The sequence below is a fragment of the Cervus elaphus genome, chromosome 11, assembly GCF_910594005.1.
Source record: "Cervus elaphus chromosome 11, mCerEla1.1, whole genome shotgun sequence".
Classification (NCBI taxonomy): Eukaryota; Metazoa; Chordata; class Mammalia; order Artiodactyla; family Cervidae; genus Cervus; species Cervus elaphus.
The window spans coordinates 44,736,374-44,756,404 of record NC_057825.1 but is presented as its reverse complement, the minus strand read 5'-3'; the positions used below and the strand labels follow the sequence as shown (position 1 = coordinate 44,756,404).

At 47.3% G+C, this 20,031-nt stretch overlaps 1 protein-coding gene across 1 annotated transcript in view; it reads left to right on the top strand.

The window, feature by feature from the left end:
- Nucleotides 1–1,848: 1,848 nt before the first annotated feature.
- The window catches only part of B3GNT2 (UDP-GlcNAc:betaGal beta-1,3-N-acetylglucosaminyltransferase 2), a 32,145-nt gene continuing 13,962 nt past the window's right edge, over nt 1,849–20,031 (top strand). Inside the window, exon 1 of the mRNA XM_043917691.1 lies at nt 1,849–2,131. The gene's annotated coding sequence lies outside the window, so the exon portion shown is untranslated. The remainder of the gene's footprint in view (nt 2,132–20,031) is intronic.

The window sequence follows — 20,031 nt, the reverse complement described above, 5'->3', positions numbered from 1 at the left end:
GATGTTTTATTAGTTTTCTAAATTATGAAAGTTAATGTGTGTTAGTCCCTCAGTCGAGCCCAACTCTTTCCGACCCCGTGGACTGTAGTCCACCAGGCTCCTCTGTCCATGAGATTCTCCAGGTAAGAAAACTGGAGTGGGTTGCCATTTCCTTCTCTAGGGGATCTTCCCAACCCAGGGATTGAACCTGGGTCTTCCACATTGAAGGCAGATTCTTTACAACCAGGGAAGCCCCATGAAAGTAAATATAACTGGAAAAAAAAAAATTTAGAGTCAGTGAGGTTATAGAACTCATCTCCCTTCCTTCTGACACCCCAACCCCACATCTGGGGTAATGGTGGTTGTGACAGCTCGTCTGCATGCTTCCAGATGTTTTTCTATGAATTATCAAAAGTCTGACTGTTTGGGCTTTATTTCATAGTCTTAGGAGAATCATGTGATCAACGTACAAGCAAAAAGGACTGAAGGCTGCAAATCAAAGCTTTCTTAGATCTGAATCAGAATTCCTGTTTGTGGAGGACCCATGAGGTGAGACTCAGTGCATCCAACAGCAACCAGCTGCCCTTTTGCTCTGAGTTTGGATTAAGAGTAAGGGCCCACAGTTGAGCTGGCCGAGCTCAAAGGTGCCTGAAATGACTACTTTCGCAATTCCTTCACTTTCAGGTAATTTAGCTTCTGAAGGCCTCCTGAAAAATGCACATAATCGCTGGTGTGGTGTTCTTAATTCCTTAGTCTGATTATCTAAGGGGGATTGCGTTCTTCCTGGAGAGATAAATACCTGGGGGAGGAGGGCGCTTTCAGGTGCGCCTCTGGCCAGGCTTACCTCTTGGCGGTGTGCAAGGGGACGATTTGCCCGCGCTGGCCCTTTCAAACCAGCGCAACCTCTCCATCCGGTCGCGCCGGGTTTACCTGGGGCCCTCACACTTGTGTCAATAGCAACTTAGACTCACTTAAGAATGCAGTGCGCAGGCAAGCCGGCGGGGGCGCTGGGATAGGAGGGTGGGTCAGTGGTCCCTGGAATTCCGGCAGGTGCTTGCGGATAGCGCCAAGTCCCCATCTTGCCGGAGGGATGTGTGTAACAGTTCAGCCATTAAGGCTGCACCTAGGTGTCCGCCCTGCCCCCTGGGGCCGCGGCGCGGGTTCGAGTCCCAGCGTCTGGACATCTTTTGTTTCTGGCTTCCCGAGTCTCACATGGGACCTGGAGGAAACACCAAAACTCCTCTCCCCACGTCCTGGGCGGCTTTCATAAAACCGAAGATGCGGTGCTAGTGCTTAGTAGGCGTCATTCGGGCACCTAAAAGATGGTGGCAGGTACTGGATGGGCAGAGAGCAATTGTCAAGTTCCCTTTTGACCTTGTTTCTCCCTACCCCCATCTTCCATGGTGTAACCCCAAGTTCAGCCCAGGCCTTTGGGCCGCCGGGGTTCGGTCTAGGACCTGTGGCTAACTGACTCTGGCCAGAAGACGCCGCTGGAGTCCTCGCTCAGACGCTGTTTCCCAACACCGGATGTATTACAAGAGGGGCGACAACACGAGGGATTTGGGTTAGACTGGAGTCGGAAAATAGTTCTTTTGAACTGAGAGCTGCCCTTTCCCCACCGAGGGTCTAGTTCTTGGGTGGGGAGTCTCCTTCCTCCCAGCTTAAGACTACTTTCCAGGTGAGGGCGCCGAGGTTCCCCGGAAATCAGGAGCAACGCCGACCTCCGGCTGATCGTGGGCGCGCACAGATAGACAAGCTGGAGCTAAGCCTTCCCCAAACTCCCGGCGCCGGGCCTCGGGCCGGGCGGGGCCGCGACGTGAGGGGCGGTGCCGGGCCTGATTGGTGCGTCGGATGGAGGCGGGGCCAGGAGAGCTCCGCTGCGGCGGCGGCGACGGAGCCGGGAGCCGGAGCCAGGAGCCTGGCAGTGGCCGAGGCGGCAACAAGTGCGGGAGCTGAGCCGAGGCTGGGGCCGAGCCGAGCCGAGGCGGAGCCACCCCGCCGCCGACGCCGCCGGGCTGCCCCATCGCGGGCGCCACGCATGGGGCGAGAGCGGCGGTGGACGCCGGGCTGAGCCGCGCGGAGCGGCTGGGACGTGGATGCAGCCGCGATCTCCCGCCCCCGCCCCGCCGAGCAGGAGCTGCTCCCGGACAAGGTAGGGCCGGGCGGGTGTGCACTCCTCACCTCCACAGGCCGGCCCCGCGCCCTCCTCTTTGTGGTCCCCGGCTTCCCCGCCACGGGACCCTCTTCTCTCCCTCCACCATCCGCTTCCTCGAGGGTGCAAGCTTCGCACCGGCACCCCAGCGGAGGAATCAGACTCTAGGTGTCTTCCTGCCGCATCTTGGCGTCCCGGTCCTCCCCCTCACCCCCATCTCTCCCGCTACCTTCCTGGTCCTAGAGGAAGAGGTTAACGAAAGCCGCGGCAGCGTGTCTTTCGAGCCTCTTGTCCCATTCCACACCTCCCCTCCTAGGACTCGGGAACATCCCCCCCCCTCCCCGCTGCACCCCAACTTCCGGGGGAGCCCGCGCCGGGGTGATGCAGGCGTTGGGAAAGAGGGGCATCAGAGGCTCTGGCGTCCTCATCTGGGTTGCACAGGTGTTTTGGGGAGGGGGCCCTGCTTGATCTCACGCTGCACCCCCGCACCCCACCCTCGTACTGCGCTGCCTCCCGTGCCGCATGGGGAGATCAGGTGTTCCGAGAGCCGCGAGCAGTCGCTCCCCACCCCCACCCACCCGCCACTGCCAACCTCTGGGTCCCTAAAGGCTGGTTTCTGTGAAACTTAGGAGAAACCTTTCGCGTTGACCTCTACAGAAATATTCCACGCCGCCCGCGTTGAATGATTAACTAGGCTACTTGACCGAAACCTGGGATAGGGGGAAGGGTGGGTGCTGCGGGAGCGGGTCCAGCCGGCCTCTGCCAACCACCTTGCGTGGGGGGGTGGGGGAGGGCGTGGGGGGGTGCGAACTCTGCGAAGGCCGCGACCGCGGGTCCTGGAGGCTGCCCCGCGACGGCAGTCGGACCCTTCCGGAGCCTGTAAAACCGAGTCACCTTAATTTCCAGGCCACGGTATTTTCCACTCAGGGCTGGAGAGCCCCAGAACCCACTGTCTCCCCATCAAGTGAGGAGGAGCGGCCGAGATACCCAGCACGAGTGTCACGGCGTGAAAGCAGGTCTCTGAAAATAATGTATATATTTTAAACCTGGACTGAAGAAGAGGCTCCTCCTTAAAACAGAGGGGTGATTTGTCTGTCTTTCTCCCCTGCCCTCCACCCGTGGCCTCCTGAGCCTCCCTAACTTCGCAGAACAGTAGTTTGGAACAATTCTACCACAGTCTCCTGCCGCTCCCTTGTTGGAGGCTTGCTGTAGATTTTCTGATTCCAAAGCCAGTTGGTGAATATGGGCTTCTACTTGTTAAAACAAATCCTTCCAGTGTAATGTAGCCCCGGGAGGTAAGGGGATCGTTAAAGAGGTGGCCGATAGGGCCTGGACTGGGACTAGGAAGGCGGAGGCCCAGCCCAGCTCAGCCCTGAGGCTCTCAACCGGATCCGTCTCAAGGTTTCTCCCCTGTGGATCTGACAGCTGACCCAGACGGAGAGAAGGGCTGGGCCGTCACTTCCCTCAGTCCTAGTTCCCTCTTCTGTTTCTTTTGAATTGCAGGCAGATTCTTTACCGTCTGAGCCACCAGGGAAGGCATCGTCTTTTGAATAGAAGTTATTAATAAGCTTGGTGGAATTTGGGAGAGTGTCACACAGAGTCCCAGGGCTCTTAAACCAGATTAGATATTAAGACCAGGGAAGAGTCCCACACAATTTAGCAACTAAACAACAACAGGATGATGTTTGCCAGACTTCCTCGCTCTACATCATGGCGGGGAGGGGGTGGTGCGGCGGGTGTGTATTCTGCGTTGCTCAGTGTTGTCTGATTCTTTGTGAGAGTCAGTGGAAGCCATGGACTGTATGTAGCCCACCAGGCTCCTCTGTCCATGGGATTATCCTAGCAAGAATACTGGATTGGGTTGCCATTTAGTCTTCCAAGTGATCCTCCCAACCCAGGGATTGAACCTATGTCTCCTGTGGCTTCTGCGTTGGCAGGCCGATTCTTTTATCACTGAGCCACTTAGGAAACCCATCATGGGGGGTTAAGAAATGCTTAGTAAGTGGTGGTCATTGTATAATCAGTACAGAAGTTCCTCCAGGCGCCAACTTTCCCTTAACAAAAACAGTAACCATTTAGATTTGTTGGAGACTGAAATCAGCCAAATTTGGCAGATGGCAGATAGTTTTTGAAATCCAGGGAATGAGGTAATCTTTTGAGGAAAAGAAGCATAATATGCTTGTAAAAGTTATAAATTTTTTTCTGGGTTTCTGATGGAGAGTTGAGTGTACATAGGTGGCTTGTAATTTTGAAGATTTCCTTGTTTTTTGCTTTTTAAAGCCCACAGTTTAGATTTCTCTGAGATGCTAAAGGTTTGCTAAAAATAGGAAAGTGAAACTGATAATTCATGGTTGATTTTTCATTGTACAATTTACTCAGATGTGTGGCTATTTTTTTTTTTAAAGGTTACACTAGGAAATGAATGAGAATCCAAAAAAGTTAATAATCATTTTGCTTTATCTTACCTGATGCATTGTTGGTATAAAACTAAGATGTTCTGGGTAGAAGTGTGTGGGACTTTTTCAGCTGATGCAGGGTTACGCAAAAAAGTGAATCCTTTGTTTCTCAAACTTTGAAAACTGTAGGAGAGGAAACTTTTTTTTCCCTTCTAAGTTCTTTGGCTGATCTGATAATTAAATTGATCTCAGACAGATTAATCAGAGAAAAACATTTCTGTGTATGGGGATTAAAAACATGCGACCCAAAGAAGTGACCACAGCAGGCAGCTTTCATACCTTTTCGACAAGGAAACAAATTTGTGAAGAATTGACAAAACAGAGGGGTTTGGGTTTAGGTTAACTAATCAGCCAAGGAGTAACAAGGTTTGTTTGTGCAATCTTCTCAGCCCTGAATTCCCTATCTCTGGTGATAAGGATGCCTTCTACCCTCCTGGGGCAGGGAGGGTACCTTCTTATGGAAGATTGATCTGCTTTCAGGGGAACAGAGGGGGTCAGAGTGTCCTTATACTGGCTGGTCTCTCAAGTAACTTTAATTCAAAATAATCATTGTCTCAAATTGACATATTTAAGGGTGGCACATTCTGTTCCCCTTCAAAACTTCAAAGTTTTAATGTTTTCTGACAATGCTGTTTTTTTGGGGTTTTCCTCCCAACCATAATTTCAGTTCAGTCACTCAGTTGTGTCCGACTCTTTGTGACCCCATGAACCACATAATTTAGGAATGCTGAACCAGGGCAGTGAATGTACTTAAGGCACACCTTGTTCTTAACATACTGGGTCAGTGCTTTTCATTCATTCTAGCTGGCCTGTTTGCTGTGCTTAGTCGCTCAGTCGTTTTCAACTCTCTGCGACCCCAGTGAACTGCAGCCCACCAGGCTCCTCTGTCTGGGAATTCTCCAGGTAGAATACTGGAGTGGGTTGCCTTGCCCTCTTCCAGGGGATCCTCCCAACCCAGGCATTGAACCCAGGCTTAATTGGCCATATTTGACTCTACTTAGGGTTTTTTTCCTTTTAAACAGTTTTATTAGGCAGGTTCTTAAAGACTTTAAAAATTAATAAATGCAAATAGTTACTTTTAGAAATGTCCCACTTCTTGCATCTGGGATAATATTGGATTATGTAATCTTGCAGCATGCCCAACAGTTGTGCATGAGTTACCAATGCTGAAAAATTCTCATAAAGTCCTTTTGGTCTTATTTGCAAATACTCAGGAGGAAATAAAATCATTTCAGTCAATTGCCTGGCCTTTTTGGTGTGTACAGGTTGTTAAAACACGAATTAAACTGGGCTCTGAATTTGAAGGTTGGGTTTCCTGGTTTGCATAATCCACGGCACCTAGTAAAGACATATACCCAATACGTGTGGAATCAGCTGTCCCTCCCCACTTCCCCCGAGATGGGATAACTGTAACTAGATGCTTGCCAAACTGTCTCCAAATTGTGGGTGAATAAATTCCTCTCTCAGGAGAGGCAATTACCTCTTGACTAAAGAGGTACATGGATGTGTGGGGTAAGGCTTGGAGCAAATTGATGTAACAATTTCATCATCACCAGCTGATGATGAGATTTTGCTAGTCTGAACAAAGCTTTGGTGGGAAGAACTTGTTACCTGATGGAGAGTTTATTAATCAGATTTATGCAGCACAATGACTTTACTGCTGGGAAAAGTTGTTTGAGTTTTCTGTTACAACTTGCATTAAGATTTTACTCTTCACTGCCTTATTGCCCCTACTGTGAGGTTTATGCTCTTTGCCCACCAACTTTGTCTTCTTGCCTTGTCTGAGTTTTTGTAACAAAATCCAAATTTCTCTTGGGGGTCAGCACTTTTGATAAAGTTACAACATATGTCTTGAAATATTTTGTGTAGTTTTATTTAGGTACTTCCATAGATAAACGCTAAGGATTTTGTTACAAATTACTTTCTCTGCATCGATGAACATTCCTTTAGAGCAAGGTTTAAAATTATTTTCATTTTGATGTGGCTACAGAGGGGAAATTCCCAGTAGTAAGGAAGTTGATACTTTCTACTTTTCATTCTGTAACATTTAAAAATAGGTTTATTGTTCTAATGCCTCCACTCTGGTGGAATTAGGATGTACTTCATTTACCAGAATGTTTTGAAAAACTGACGATCCAAGGGAGTCAATTCTGGAGTGTGGTCAGTTCTGTCAAGCTGTTGTGTGTGATATTTAGTGGTTAAAGAGCATGAACTTGGAGGTGGTGGTGATGTTTAGTTGCTAAGTCATGTGCAACTTTCTGGGACCTCATGAACTGTAGCCCTCCAGGCGCCTCTGTCCATGGGATTTCCCAGACATGAATTGGATTGCCATTTCTGTCTCCAGGGGATCTTCCCCACTCAGGGATCTAACCCATGTGTCCTGCATTGACAGGTGTATTCTTTACTGCCGAGCCACCTGGGACACCCTTAAAATATGTGAAGTGCTCTAATATTAAGTGTGCAGCTTGTGTGTGTCCACTGCTAAATCAAGGAAATGATTTCGGTACCCCAGAAGGTCCCTGTGCCAATTTCTAGTCAGTCTCCACCCCCTAGAGGGAACCATTATTCTGACTTACAGCATCTTAGATGTAATGCATATCATCATATGTTGGTTTTGCCTGTTCTTGAACTCCATTTAAGTGGCATTTCCAGACTGATAGAGTGTGTAGTCTTGTGAGACAGACCTGGATTTGAGTTTCATTTTTGCCACTTACTCTGATGTGATTACTGTGTGATAATTACTCTAAGCCTCAGTTTCTTCATTAGTGAAATAGGGGAGACTATCTCAGATTTGCTAAGAAAATTAATTTGATGATACACCTAAAATACCTAGCACAGTGCCTGACATACAGTTTTCTTTGTCCTCCTTTTATTTCTTTAAAAAGATGGTAACTATAGCAACTATATCTTCTGTGTTTTAATATACTGTTTCACTAAATAAAAGCTGTGTAGGTCTTCTATTGAAAGTTAGACGCTAGATCTTTGTTGAGTCAACACTTTGCTGTTGTAGCATTCAGCTTCAATAGGACCCATTATTTGTTGATAGTTGATCACCTATCATTTTTGATATTTCCTCTGTAAGTCATAAAATAACAGTCTTTGAAATGTCCCTTTTAGAGCTGATTAGTCACCTGTGTGATGTGAGCTAAGGTGCCATGATGACAGCTGGTTCACACATGTCTATGAAACCCGTGAAAGAGTTTGATTTAGATAAGAGACATCAGTAAGTGCCCAGGGTATCCAGAACAATATTTTACTGCCTTATGTTTTGTAAAATAATTATTTCAGAGTGAAAGCACAGGGCCAGTTGTTAATTGCATGCTTCAGACAACCCATTTAGAACAGTTTCAAGTTTTATAGTCTTCCTTTATAAGTGGTATTGTATATTCAGTGGTCTCCTGTTGCCAATGTTTTGTGCTTTTTAAAAAAATATATATACTTTGTATTTTTGGAACCATTTTCTAAGTATATCTTGATGGTACTATGGCATTCTTTCTAAAAGACTCTTTTTATTATGTTTATTTAGGGAGCCAATCAAGATCAAGTGAAGAGAATAAAGTTAATGCATCTCTTAATACTGTAATTGCTGTTAATTGGTTGAGATCCTTCTAGGTGTTTTTTTCCTACATCTGTATACTTGCAGAATGAGACTAGGAAAAGCCCATTGCCAATGCTTTAGGCAAATATAAAGCAGATTGTATGGGCCTTGCTAGTGGTGCCTGGCTGAGAGGACAGAGGGTTTTGAAGGCCTGGATTCAGGTCCTCACTCTGGCCCTACTTGTTTCTGGACCATGCAGTCCCCAGAGGCTCCATCATGGGGACCCCTGGCCTCCAGATTACAGTGGCCAAGGGGGAAAACCTGTCCTTGGACAATCCCACCCATCTACCACCCGAGATGGCACGATGATTTATAACAAAAGGGTCACTTGGTTCAGTCAGCCAGCATGCGGTGAGTGAGCGCTTAGTGGATGTCTAGCACGATGCTTTGCTCCTTGTGTATTCCTCAGCGGGTCAGGCGCAGTGCTTGCCATCAAGCAGTTAGCAGTCTGGTTGGAACTCTAACCAGAAACTGCTGAAGGAGTGCTCTAATAGAGGTGCAAGAAGAGTGCAGAGTTGGGGGCAGCCAAGAAAGACTCCGGAGGAAGTTGAGTTTGGGCTTAGCCTTGATGGATGAATAAATAACTTAGGGGCAGAGAAAGGAGGGCAGAGGCGGTAGGGATCGCAGGCTTGTGGCCCTTTTTCAGGGAAGCAGCTGGTGATCCGTGGGTTTAGAGGGCAGGGGCTTTAGGGAGAGGTCATAGGACACCATGCAACCTTGATGACTGTGTGAAGAAGCGGTGCCTGGTCAGGGAGGTTGTGGGGAGCCATGGAAAGTCCTTGCGGAGAGGACATGATGACATGTCATGGTCAAGCTTGTGTTTATCAGGAAGATGAGCTTGAGCCAGAGAGGTGGGTGTGAGGGGGTTGTGATCGTGGGCCCAGGTCATTTCATGGTCTCCTAATGGGGCTCCGTGCTTCCCATTTGCCCCACAACAATCTGTTCTCAGGAAGAAGCTGGGGGCATCTTTAAAAATGGAAATTGCATTACATAACTTCTTCACTCAGAATCCTCCAGTGGCCTCAAGTCTCTCTCAGAGTAAAGTCAACATTCTCTGTCACCTGTCGGTCCCTTGGTTCAGTTCACCGCCTCTCCTAGTGTTGCAGCTGGAAGTCAATTCTGACTCTACGTTGAATCTGTTTCTTTGACTTGCTTTCTGTTGCTTTTGTTATTGTAATCATACATGATGGCCTGTCTCAGAAACCTGCCCCTCTGCCTGACCGTTAAGCTAAAGTGCCTTTGTTCAGAACCCTGTCCGCCTGGACACGACAGGAAGAAATTAACACATCCCCCTGTCCGAGGCTTGCCATTCTAGAAGATATTTGCCTTTTTACTTTGTTTCCTCCCCTCTCTCCCCCCATCTCTGATCCATAAAAGAACCTGGCATCCAAACCTGATAAGATGGTTATTTGAGACTTCAGTCTGCCATCTTCTTGGTCAGCCGGTTCTCCGAATAAAGTCGTGTTCCTTGGCCCAACACCTCATCTCTTGGATTTATTGGCCTGTGTAGTGGCGAGGAGAACGAGCTTGAACCCTATAACATTAGCTCTCCCCCAACTCAAGTCTCTAGCCGTGCTGGCCTTCGGGCTCTCCTGTCTCTGGCCTTTACATCGGCTGTCCCCTCTTCTTGGAATTGCCTCCCCCCACTCTCACCGCCCCCCCCCCCCACCTACTCTCTGAAAAGAGAGGCTATCTCTAACCCTTTCCTTCCTTTCCCCCGTACTGTGCCTTATGTTTCGTCTAAGCGCTATCAATCTTGTGATAATCAGCCGCATAACTTCATTCTTGGTCTGTTTAAAACATTGCTTGGTTTTAAGTAGGTGCTTGATATGTGTTGAATTAGGTCATTTCATCAGTCTTGCTGGGGGAAAACTGAGGGCCCAAACCAGGTCAGGGATGGTACAGTATTAAAGTGGGTGTGGGGGTGTGGGTGTGTGTGTGTGTGTGTGTGTGTGTGTGTGTGTGTGAGAGAGAGAGAGAGAGAGAGAGAGATTTATTTGAAAGTGAGAGAGAGAAAGATTCTCATAGTGGATGGCAGGAGATTTGGAAGGCAGATGTGAAGGAAGTGAGCTACACATCCCAGTACATCTGGACATTTCTTAGCGGGACACCGGAGGCTGTAATGTGTGGAAGAGGGTCTGGAGGACAGGAGTGTAAGGTGAAGGAAGACCCAGCATAGGCTTGAGCCCAGAACTGTGCAAAGTGCCCATTTGGGGCGATGGGGCCAGGAGCAGAGGCTGCCAAGATGCACAAGAACCAGTAGAGAATCGGGGATAGGAGATGGTCTTGAACTTGTGGTGGCATAGGGGTGGTGGCCAGCAGTGTTAGGTGCTCTGGGAAGTCAGGAGAGGCTGCGAACTCTGAAGTTTCTAGAGGGTGAAGGGGATGGGAAAGTCAAGGCACAAAAAGGGGTGTGGCGAGGCGGGGAACATTTTCTGGAAGTTGATGGAGAAGGGAAAGCGCAGCCTGTGCCTGGAGCCACTGGAGAGGGAGCGCGTTGGGGTGAGGGATGAAGTGGAGATTGTCACTGATACAGGAGGCCAGGCAGCAGCAAGTGCTGGCGCAGGGGAGGGCGGTCTTGTGGGGGCTGGGAGTGACTTACTGAAAAGGGAGACTGGTCCACGTGGAGAACTAGAAGTAGGTTTTGGTCCCTGAGCTGATATTAAGTATCTTTGTTTCCATGGCAACCCACTTAGCTTGTTCCCTCCTCATCCCCACCTCCTGAGTAACAGGAGAAAACCTGCGCAGCCAGGCTTATGTGGGGATTGTCTGAATCCTATGCAGCCACCAATAGGAGAGTGTTAACACTCCAGTAAGGTTATTTCCATGGACCATAAACTTGCTAAGGCTTATAATTTGTGCTTCAGAATTCTGTTGTTGTTTATTTTCTTTGAAAAGCACTTAACATCCAAATGCTTCTTAAAGTGCTTCTTGTTTTTTTGAATCCTGATCAGGAAGTAACACAGTTGTTTTTTAAAAAGGCAAAACAAAAACCAGCTTCATGTCTGGGTATAGATTGTTCCGTGGGAGGCCTGGTGTTGTTTTCAGGATCAAGTCATTGTACCTGACAATGAAAGGGTCAAAGTGGGTTTGTTACAAATACCATCCTCTCTATATTATTTAACATTTGGAACTAATAACATGTATTTTACATTTTTTATTTTATGGCTAAATTTGATGCTTGTTTATAAGGAACTTAATGTAGGTTTTCTTCTTTAAAGTAAATGAGATGCATCCCTTTTATTTTTCTTCTCCCTTCATGACATAAGGAGTTATTTTTCTTCAAATGAACTTAAAATATCTCTCATGAATACTCCTATTTTTAACTGACTGATTCTCTCTTTTGAATTTTTTCAAGATTCTGATGGATCCTCTTTTTAAAAAAAAAAAAAGCCTCTTTATAATAGAAATTTTTAAACAAGTGCAGATACAGAGAGTGACATAATGAAGCCCCAGGGAGCCATCACTGGTTTCAGCAAGACGGTCTCCCCTTTTTGGTCCCTGCCCCACAGGCAAGTGAGATACTATGTGGGCACCACCGAGAGTGAGAGGGCAAGCTGACCTGGACCTCCAGGTGTGGGCGTGGGAGTCATCAGTGAAGGGATGGTGGAATTGGGAGTCATCGGTGTAGGGATGGTGGAATTGGGAGTCATCGGTGTAGGGATGGTGGAATTGGGAGTCATCGGTGAAGGGATGGTGGAATTGGGAGTCATCGGTGTAGGGATGGTGGAATTGGGAGTCATCGGTGAAGGGATGGTGGAATTGGGAGTCATCGGTGTAGGGATGGTGGAATTGGGAGTCATCGGTGAAGGGATGGTGGAATTGGGAGTCATCGGTGAAGGGATGGTGGAATTGGGAGTCATCGGTGTAGGGATGGTGGAATTGGGAGTCATCGGTGAAGGGATGGTGGAATTGGGAGTCATCGGTGTAGGGATGGTGGAATTGGGAGTCATCGGTGAAGGGATGGTGGAATTGGGAGTCATCGGTGTAGGGATGGTGGAATTGGGAGTCATTGGTGTAGAGATGATGGAATTGGGAGTCATCGGTGTAGAGATGGTGGACGTTCTAGGAGTGACTGGACACCTCAAGTGAGAAAGGAGTGAGCAGAGGGTACATACGGCACTGAGAAACACCTGGATTGCTGTGTCCAAGATGTTTTCAAGGAGGCAGTGGTAATCTACGGTGAAGGTGACATTCACAGAGACACTTAAAATTAGGTGATTAGGTGATTTTAAGAAAACAAACTTATGGTTCCCAAGGGGTAAAGGGGTGGAGGGATAAACTGAGAGATCAGGATTGACATATACACACTGTGTGTGTGTAGTTGCTCAGTTGTGTCTGACTCTTCGCAACCCCATGGACCGTAGCCCACCAGGGTTCTCTGTCCATGGCATTCTCCAGGCAAGAATACTGGAGTTGGGTTGCCATGCCCTTCTCCAGAGGGTCTTCCCGACCCAGGGATCGAACCCTCATTTCCTGCATCACAGGCAGATTCTTTACCATTTGAGCTACAGGGAAATAATATACACATTACTATATACAAAATAGATAACTAATAAGGACCTACTGTGTATAGCACAGGGAGCTCTATTTGATACTCTCTGATGAGCTATAGGGGAAAAGAATATAAGAAAGGAGTGGAGATATATATATAACTGATTCTGCTTGTTGTACACCTGAAACTAACACAACATTGTAAATCAACTATATTCCAATAAAAATACAATAAAATTGAGTGATTTAAACTGCTTAGTTAAAGAGGCCCAATTTCTAAGCTGCTCAGCAGTGTGCTCATATACTGAGCAAACAACATGTTCTCTTTTATTTTGGCAACACAAATTTTTCTTGGCAGGTGGCCAGAGAAAGTGATGTTACTATTTCATCCCTTCTTTAAATATGTAGACATTAAGTCTTGGTTGAACAGCTTTTCCTTTAATAGAACATTTGGACAAAAGACCAAAATGTCACTGTTTTGAGAATGTATATTTTAAATCCATATGATTTACTTTGATATTTTTAAAAAACCTAAAAACAGTCCTCAGGCACCTGTTAGTAACTTGTTGACAATTAACCAACATTTGAAAAATGGAGAAGAGGCAGGAAAGAAATCTGGGAGGTGGAGACTGGAAGAGAGGGGAACCACTCTGCTTGTTTGGTATCCTCTCCTGAAGTTGCCACCCCAGGGCCACTTATCACTAGAAAGGTTGTCTTCTGGGACGAGACTGCCTCTGACTCAGGAGAAGTGGGGTCCCAGGGGGCTTGCATTTTAATTGGACGAGCTGTGTGCAAGCGGCACAGGCTGGCCCTCACCGTTTGGGTGCTTTGACCTCACAGTTACAGCCTGTAGGTTGGGGAGCCTCTTGTTCATGTCTCCCTCGGGGTTGAGGAGAGGGGCTCTCAGCTCACCAGGCGCTGTTCAGCTTGGGACACGTTGCTGGAGGTGGGGTGGTTCTGGATAACTAGCTCTTGGTACTCCGTTTGAGGGGCTTCAATTTTGGGGAATCCCAAATGCTAGAAGGAGAGTAGATTAAATACAGTGCACCGGGGAAACTGAGCTTGTCCTCATGGAGGAGGAGGTGGGATTTGAACCTGTACCTTTAAGCCTGGGGGCAGGATTGAGAAGTAAAGAGAATGGGTGTTTCTGGCTGGGAGAAGCCAGCATGAGCCGTGGTGTGGGTGAGGACCACAATTGTTTTTAAGGGGTGCTGCGTCCCAGGAGGTTTTGAGGATGGCAAGCTTGGATCTCAGATGGGGTCTTTGTGAGAGTGCTTAAAGAGGAAGGGGTGCGTCACGCTCCTCCGTCCTGGCTGCCCCAACCCTGCAGCTCTGTACCTGAATTCAAGTTTGGCAGCAGCTTAGATGGACTTGCAGGCTGGGAGCAGCCCAGCTGGGTTCCCTGTTCATGCCCCCTCCCTTCTCTCTATCTTGGGAACCTTGAATAAATTTCTGGAAGCAGATCATTTATCTGCAGAATAAGGATACCTCAGTAACCATTGTATATCCCCTTGGGTCTTTGGCACGCATCCAGGTACTCAAGTGTTACTGAGTCCAAGCTTGTACTGTTCACTGCACGACAGGGCAGCCAATTGAGAGGCAAGATGCTGAGGCTAGGGGTGGTGACTCTCTACGGAAAGTCAGCAGACAGAGAAGATGGTGGACTAGTGTCCCAGAGAATCCTCCTACCAAAGTTAGAATTGGGGCTTCTTTCATAGTAAAAGGGGAGGGGTGTGGTAGGTTGTTGCAGACTTCTCGGTGTCAGAAGCCTTGTTCTTGCAGCTGTCCACAGAGGTGTCTTAAAGTTCATGATGCCCCTGTAAACCTTCAGCAAGACAGATGTATTCTCTGTTCTGCAACTTTTTATCTTTGTATGAATAGGAAGTGTTATACCTTTAAGGGTTAGAGCTTTGAGAATGGGCTATCCTGTATATTTCAGGCTATAGGCAGCATTCTTTTTGTTGTGGTTTAGTTGCAAAGTTGTGTCTTACTCTTGGGCCGTGGGCACACTTCCAGGCAGATGGACCAGAGTTACTGAGTCCAAGCTCATACTGTTCACTACGTGACAATCACAATTCTGAGTGATTCAGGCAGTTATCTCAAAGCTGCTTCTTTAAGAGACTCCAAATGTTTAAGCAGGGAGTCCTAGAGCCTGAAGCATGGTACTTTATGCTCATTGGTGTCCCCTTCATTGTACCCAAGGGGGAATACTCTTTAAGGAAATTCGTCACTGGGAAACCTTCATACAAACAGCCAAGAAATGGAGACTTCCCAAGGCAATTTATTAAATTACTTAAGTTAAACAGTGAATGTCACTAGTATTAATACAGTCCCAACTTGCAGCATGTTCAAACAATATTTATTTTGGGAGATTATATTTTTATTTTGGAGATAAATGTAAAAAGATGTAAACTTTGGTTTTGCAAGAATTGGTGGAGATGCATACAATTCATGGGGACAAGAATTACCAAATTTAATAGAATTGGGAAGGGCATTGGTTGATTTGAAAGTTTGTAGAGTACCTTTTGCCTGGAGGAGAGCATGGCAACCCCCTCCAGTATTCTTGCCTGGAGAATCCCAGTGGACCAAAGAGCCTGGCGGGCTGCAGTCAGTGGGGTTGCAAAAAGTCAGACACGACTGAGCGACTAACCACAGCACAGCACAGAGTGCCTTTTGGAACTGATATGGGTGAATTTCTGTGATGGTGGCAGATTGAATTTGGCTGCTCAAATGCTTAATATTAAAGTGATTGTCTCTTTTTCTTTCCATTTATTTTTATTAGTTGGAGGCTAATTACTTTACTAAAGTGATTATCTTAAAAATCTAAAAGTTTTACTTTATGGTCATTTATTACTGTTCATGAAATTAAGTGGTGAGGAATAATATGATTTTGAAAGTCAGTCCAGAAACTTTGAGGAGAGTCAACTTTTGATTTTGTTAAATTAGTCTTTGAGTTTTTCATGCATTTTACTATGTAAAATGACAATAGTCTCTTTTCAGTGATAGGTAAAAATATTCTTTCTCAGTTGATTTCACCAGCTTTTCTCTATATGTACTATAGACAGGCGCCCACATAGCAAGCACCAGATTCTCTCCTCCCCTCCCCATCTCTGTCCACCTAGATCACCAGGCCATGGCTGATGGCCTGCTTGTTTCCAGAAGCACTTACACAAGGTCAGACTGATAACTTAATTTATATACTTTATTTTAAATAATGATAACTTAGTTTCCAGTCCAGTATTTTTATTAATTTTTAGTTACCTTCTTCCCATCTTCCATTCCTTGGACCTGTGTTTGTTTATAGATTTGTTTAATCATATGAGACAAATGTTTCCAGATTTTTTTTTTTAATTGAAAACAATTAAAAAATTTTTATTTATTTACTTTTGACTACATTGGGTCTTCATTGCTATGTGTGGCCTGAGCTGGGGCTACTCTCTAGTTGCGTGCACGGGCTTCTCATTGCGTGGCTTCTCTTGTTGCAGAGCACAAACTCTAGGGCTCGCAGGTTCAGTAGCTGGCACTTGGGCTTAGTTGCTCCATGGCACGTGGAATCTTCCCGGACTAGGGATCGAACCCGTGTCCCCTGCCTTGGCAGGTGGATTCCTAATGGCTGGCCCTCCAGGGAAGTCGTCCTGGGATTTTTAGGTGATGTCCTGCATTGAGATGACACCCAGTGATGTTGTCCTCATGGACGAGGCACGGAGGGGAAACGCCAGGATGATAGTTGTGAAGAAAAGTGGCTTGGCCTGACGCACAGTCAGTCAGGGGCCAGGGAGGGTCTCTGGGAGACCTGGAGATGTAGGGCCTATGTATGAAATTACTCAACAATGCTTTGTGTGGAGCAAAAGAGGAAAAAGGTGAAAGAATACAGCTTTTATTTAGTCCTTGTTCCTTTACTGCCCCTCCCTGTTATGTCCTTCTTGTCCTCAGGTCTTACTGTAGTCAGCCAGACACTAGGGAGACAGGGACGGAATGGTGAGGCTCCTGGTCTTAATGCCCACGTGCCCTGTGAGGCGTGTCAGACTCCTTCCCCACGAGGTGTGATAAGTCAGATAAATGTGTATTCAGTGTTAAGACGCAAAGAGGAAGTAAGAAAACCACAGGTAGGGGTTGGGGGCTGGGGAGGTGTTTCTGTTCAGGAGGGGGTGCTGGCCTTGTTGTTTAATGTTGCTAGCCCAGAATCAAAGCTGTGAGGAGAAGACTCTGTCACTGATGGTGATTCTCATTCCCGCCTCCTCCCTGTGCTGACTTTGGGCGAGGCTCTGTGCCTTCGTTTCCTCTTCTCTACAGGAGAAGGTTGGAGTCCCTGAGCTCTAAGGCCCTGGAAAAGAAATCCTTATAGCTTCTGTGGGCAACAAACTCAGGATAGGGTCTGTGTGGGGAATGCATGTGCATGTTCTGGAGAGAGGGTGCAGTTTGTGGCCAACATTGCTCTTCCATCACCCTTTTATTTATTTATTATTTTTTTGATGCAGACTGGTGTCCCTTCCTCACAGAGCCTGGGGAGCTGGGCTGCTGGCCAGCTGGGAGCTCACCTCTGGCAGGTGGCCGGTGGGAGGATCAGGCTGGAATCCCTGCTGTCTCTGGCTGTGGTGCCAGAGTGAAGGGAAGGGTGAGGAAAGGCAGCATTTTCTCTTTGTAAAAGCTCTTGACAAAAGGGTTTGCCCAACAGGTTTGTTAGACTAGGCCGGTGCAAGTGCTGCCAATCTCTCATTCCTCCGTGTGGATTAACACCTGCCACACAGGCGGCAGGGACTCCACCCTCAGCAGGGGCGGTGCCCGCCCGAGCAGACCAGGATCTCTGGGTACCTTCAACCAGGGACCAGCTCCCAGCGGGAGATTTTGTCTACATTATTCCTTTCTCATGCTTCTCAAAAAAACTCGACCCCCTGGCTTTCTTTGGAACTACCTGCATGTTCCCAGGTATCCACACAGTGGCTTCACTTCCTTTTTTTTTTTTTTTTATTGCAGCTTTATCTGAGGATTCTTGAAATCTTCTGAGCAACAAGGTTGTGTGGTAGAGAGCGTAAGAGTTTAGACTCAGGGTCAGGGTCCAGGGTCCAAGTCCTGGCTCTACTCAGATTAGCTTTGTAGCCTCAGGCTAATGGCTTCATGTTTTTGAGCTTGTGACGGTTAGTTGAGATTATCCTGATGGTTAGTTGAGAATATCCTGACGTAAAAAATGGGCAAAGGGTGTGAGGAGTGGGAAGTCAGGAAGGAAGTACAGCAATGACGAGGGGTCAGTTAAAACAGGCAGAGGTTGTTTTTGTACGAAGATTTAAAAGAAGGACAAGGTCCACAGTTAACGTGGAGAGCTCTGTGCTCTCCGGTGTTGTACAGTCTGGCTTTTTTTTTTTTTTTGATGAGGAAGGACATGGAATAACTTGATTGTTCTCTTTGTAATTTTTTCAAAGGAAATGATAAGACAGTGTACAAAGACACACAAATGAGGTTGTTCATCAGATTTTTTTTTTTTTCCCCAATTGTAGGGAAAGTCAGAAGCAAATCATGGGTTAGTGATTGGGTAGTATTACTAGTGTTACTCGGCTCAGTCGTGTCCGACTCTTTGCAATCCCATGGACTGTAGCCTGCCAGGCGCCTCTGTCCATGGGATTCTCCAGGCAAGAATGGTGACTGGAGTGGGTTGCCATGCCCTCCTCCAGGGGCTCTTCCTGACCCAGGGATAGAACCAGGGTCTCCTGCGTTGCAGGCAGATTCTTCACTGTTTGAGCTACAGGGAAGACAGGCTAAATGCCTGTACCCCTTCAGAGGTACTTTAGAGATCTTTTGGTGGCTTAGTGGGTAAAGAATCCGCCTGCAGTGCAGGAGATGCAGGGTCAATCTCTGGGTCAGGAAGATCCCCTGGAGGAGGGCATGACAACCCACTCAAGTATTCTTGCCTGGAGAATCTCATGGACACAGGAGCCTGGCAGGCTACAGTCTGTAGGGTCACAAAGAGTCGGACTTGACTGAAGCAGCTGAGCATGCATGCATGATAGAAGGTGAGTCACTCAGATCATGCTGCCTTCCCCTGTCCAAATCTGCTTTACAAAAATTAAATCTCTGAACACAATAGCCATTGTATTTGTAATGAACTTGGAGGTCAAATTTGGAGCTGTTCTTTTGTTTTTCCCTTATTTCATATTCCTGTGTGGTTTAGTCAGGTTTTTTTGTTTAATAGAAGGGCTATGAAATCACATTGTGGCTATCTCTCTGGCAGCAGCACTTGTTACTTAGATATAGGCATGGCGCATGCCTATCCCATGGAGAGCCCTTGGGCTTATCTGCTTTCTCCAGTCGCCTCAGAACCTATCTGGCCACAGACTGGCTGCTGCTCTGCAAGCAGACACTCTGTAGCCCCACCCCACCGCTTGCCTGCCCTGCTTCTCCTCACTTCTCTGAAATCTACCCTGTTTGAAGCTCCACTCAGGTCCTGCCTTATCCTCTGCTGTGGACAAATGTACTGTCACGTATTTATTACTTATTTTTCAGTTCGCTGTACAGGACCCATGTTTTATACACTTTCCACCTGACTTCAGACTCAAAGAATGATGTTAGTGGTTGGAAATGACTTCAGGTTGGTGACAGAGAGGTCTCTAACTTGTACCAGTTTTTAACTATTGTCTGTCAGCTCCCAGTTCACCCTCTGTTGTCTGGTCTATGAAAATGGATCAGAACTCCTCAAATATTTTTCCTTTGCCTTCTCTCAAGTTGAGGGCTCTGAAGAGGATGTTGCAGGAGAAAGAGGTTTTCCTTCCTGCTTTCCAGAGTCTAGAACCAGGCTTCTACAGAGCCTGCTGGTTTTCCTCCGGGCTTGCAGGCTGCAGCTTTTCCCAACCTGTGCCCGCCTTGTCCTGCCTGCAGCTCTCGTGGCTGTGATGGACTGGGGAGCCTGAGCCCAACCCAGGTTGCTGCCTCTTCTCAGTCCCCACGTGTATATACGCTGGGAGCCCGGTGGTTCTGACCGTCTGGAGGGCTGGCCACCTGATGTTTGTCCTGAGCAGTGGCCCTGAGCACTTCCTGTCCGGGCCATGCATTGTCATGCTAAGCTCCTGCAGAGGGAGGTCTCTCCAGTTTCTGGGTCCAGTGGTAGCCGGACTTTATGCGTGGACATGACTTCCTCTGCACCCTTGTTCTCTCCACCCACCCTCCCAGCAGTCTCCAGAATTTCCTTCCTGTCTCCCTCCACATGGGGACTCTTGTATTCCAGGCTTTGTACTGGCACCCTAGACGGTTATTCCTGCTTTTCCGGTGACTAGACCATCCTGGACACCCAGGAATTGCCTCCTGTACCTTCTTCAACAAGATCCAAACCTTGCTTCCATGTTCGTCCTGTTTGGGGTACCTTT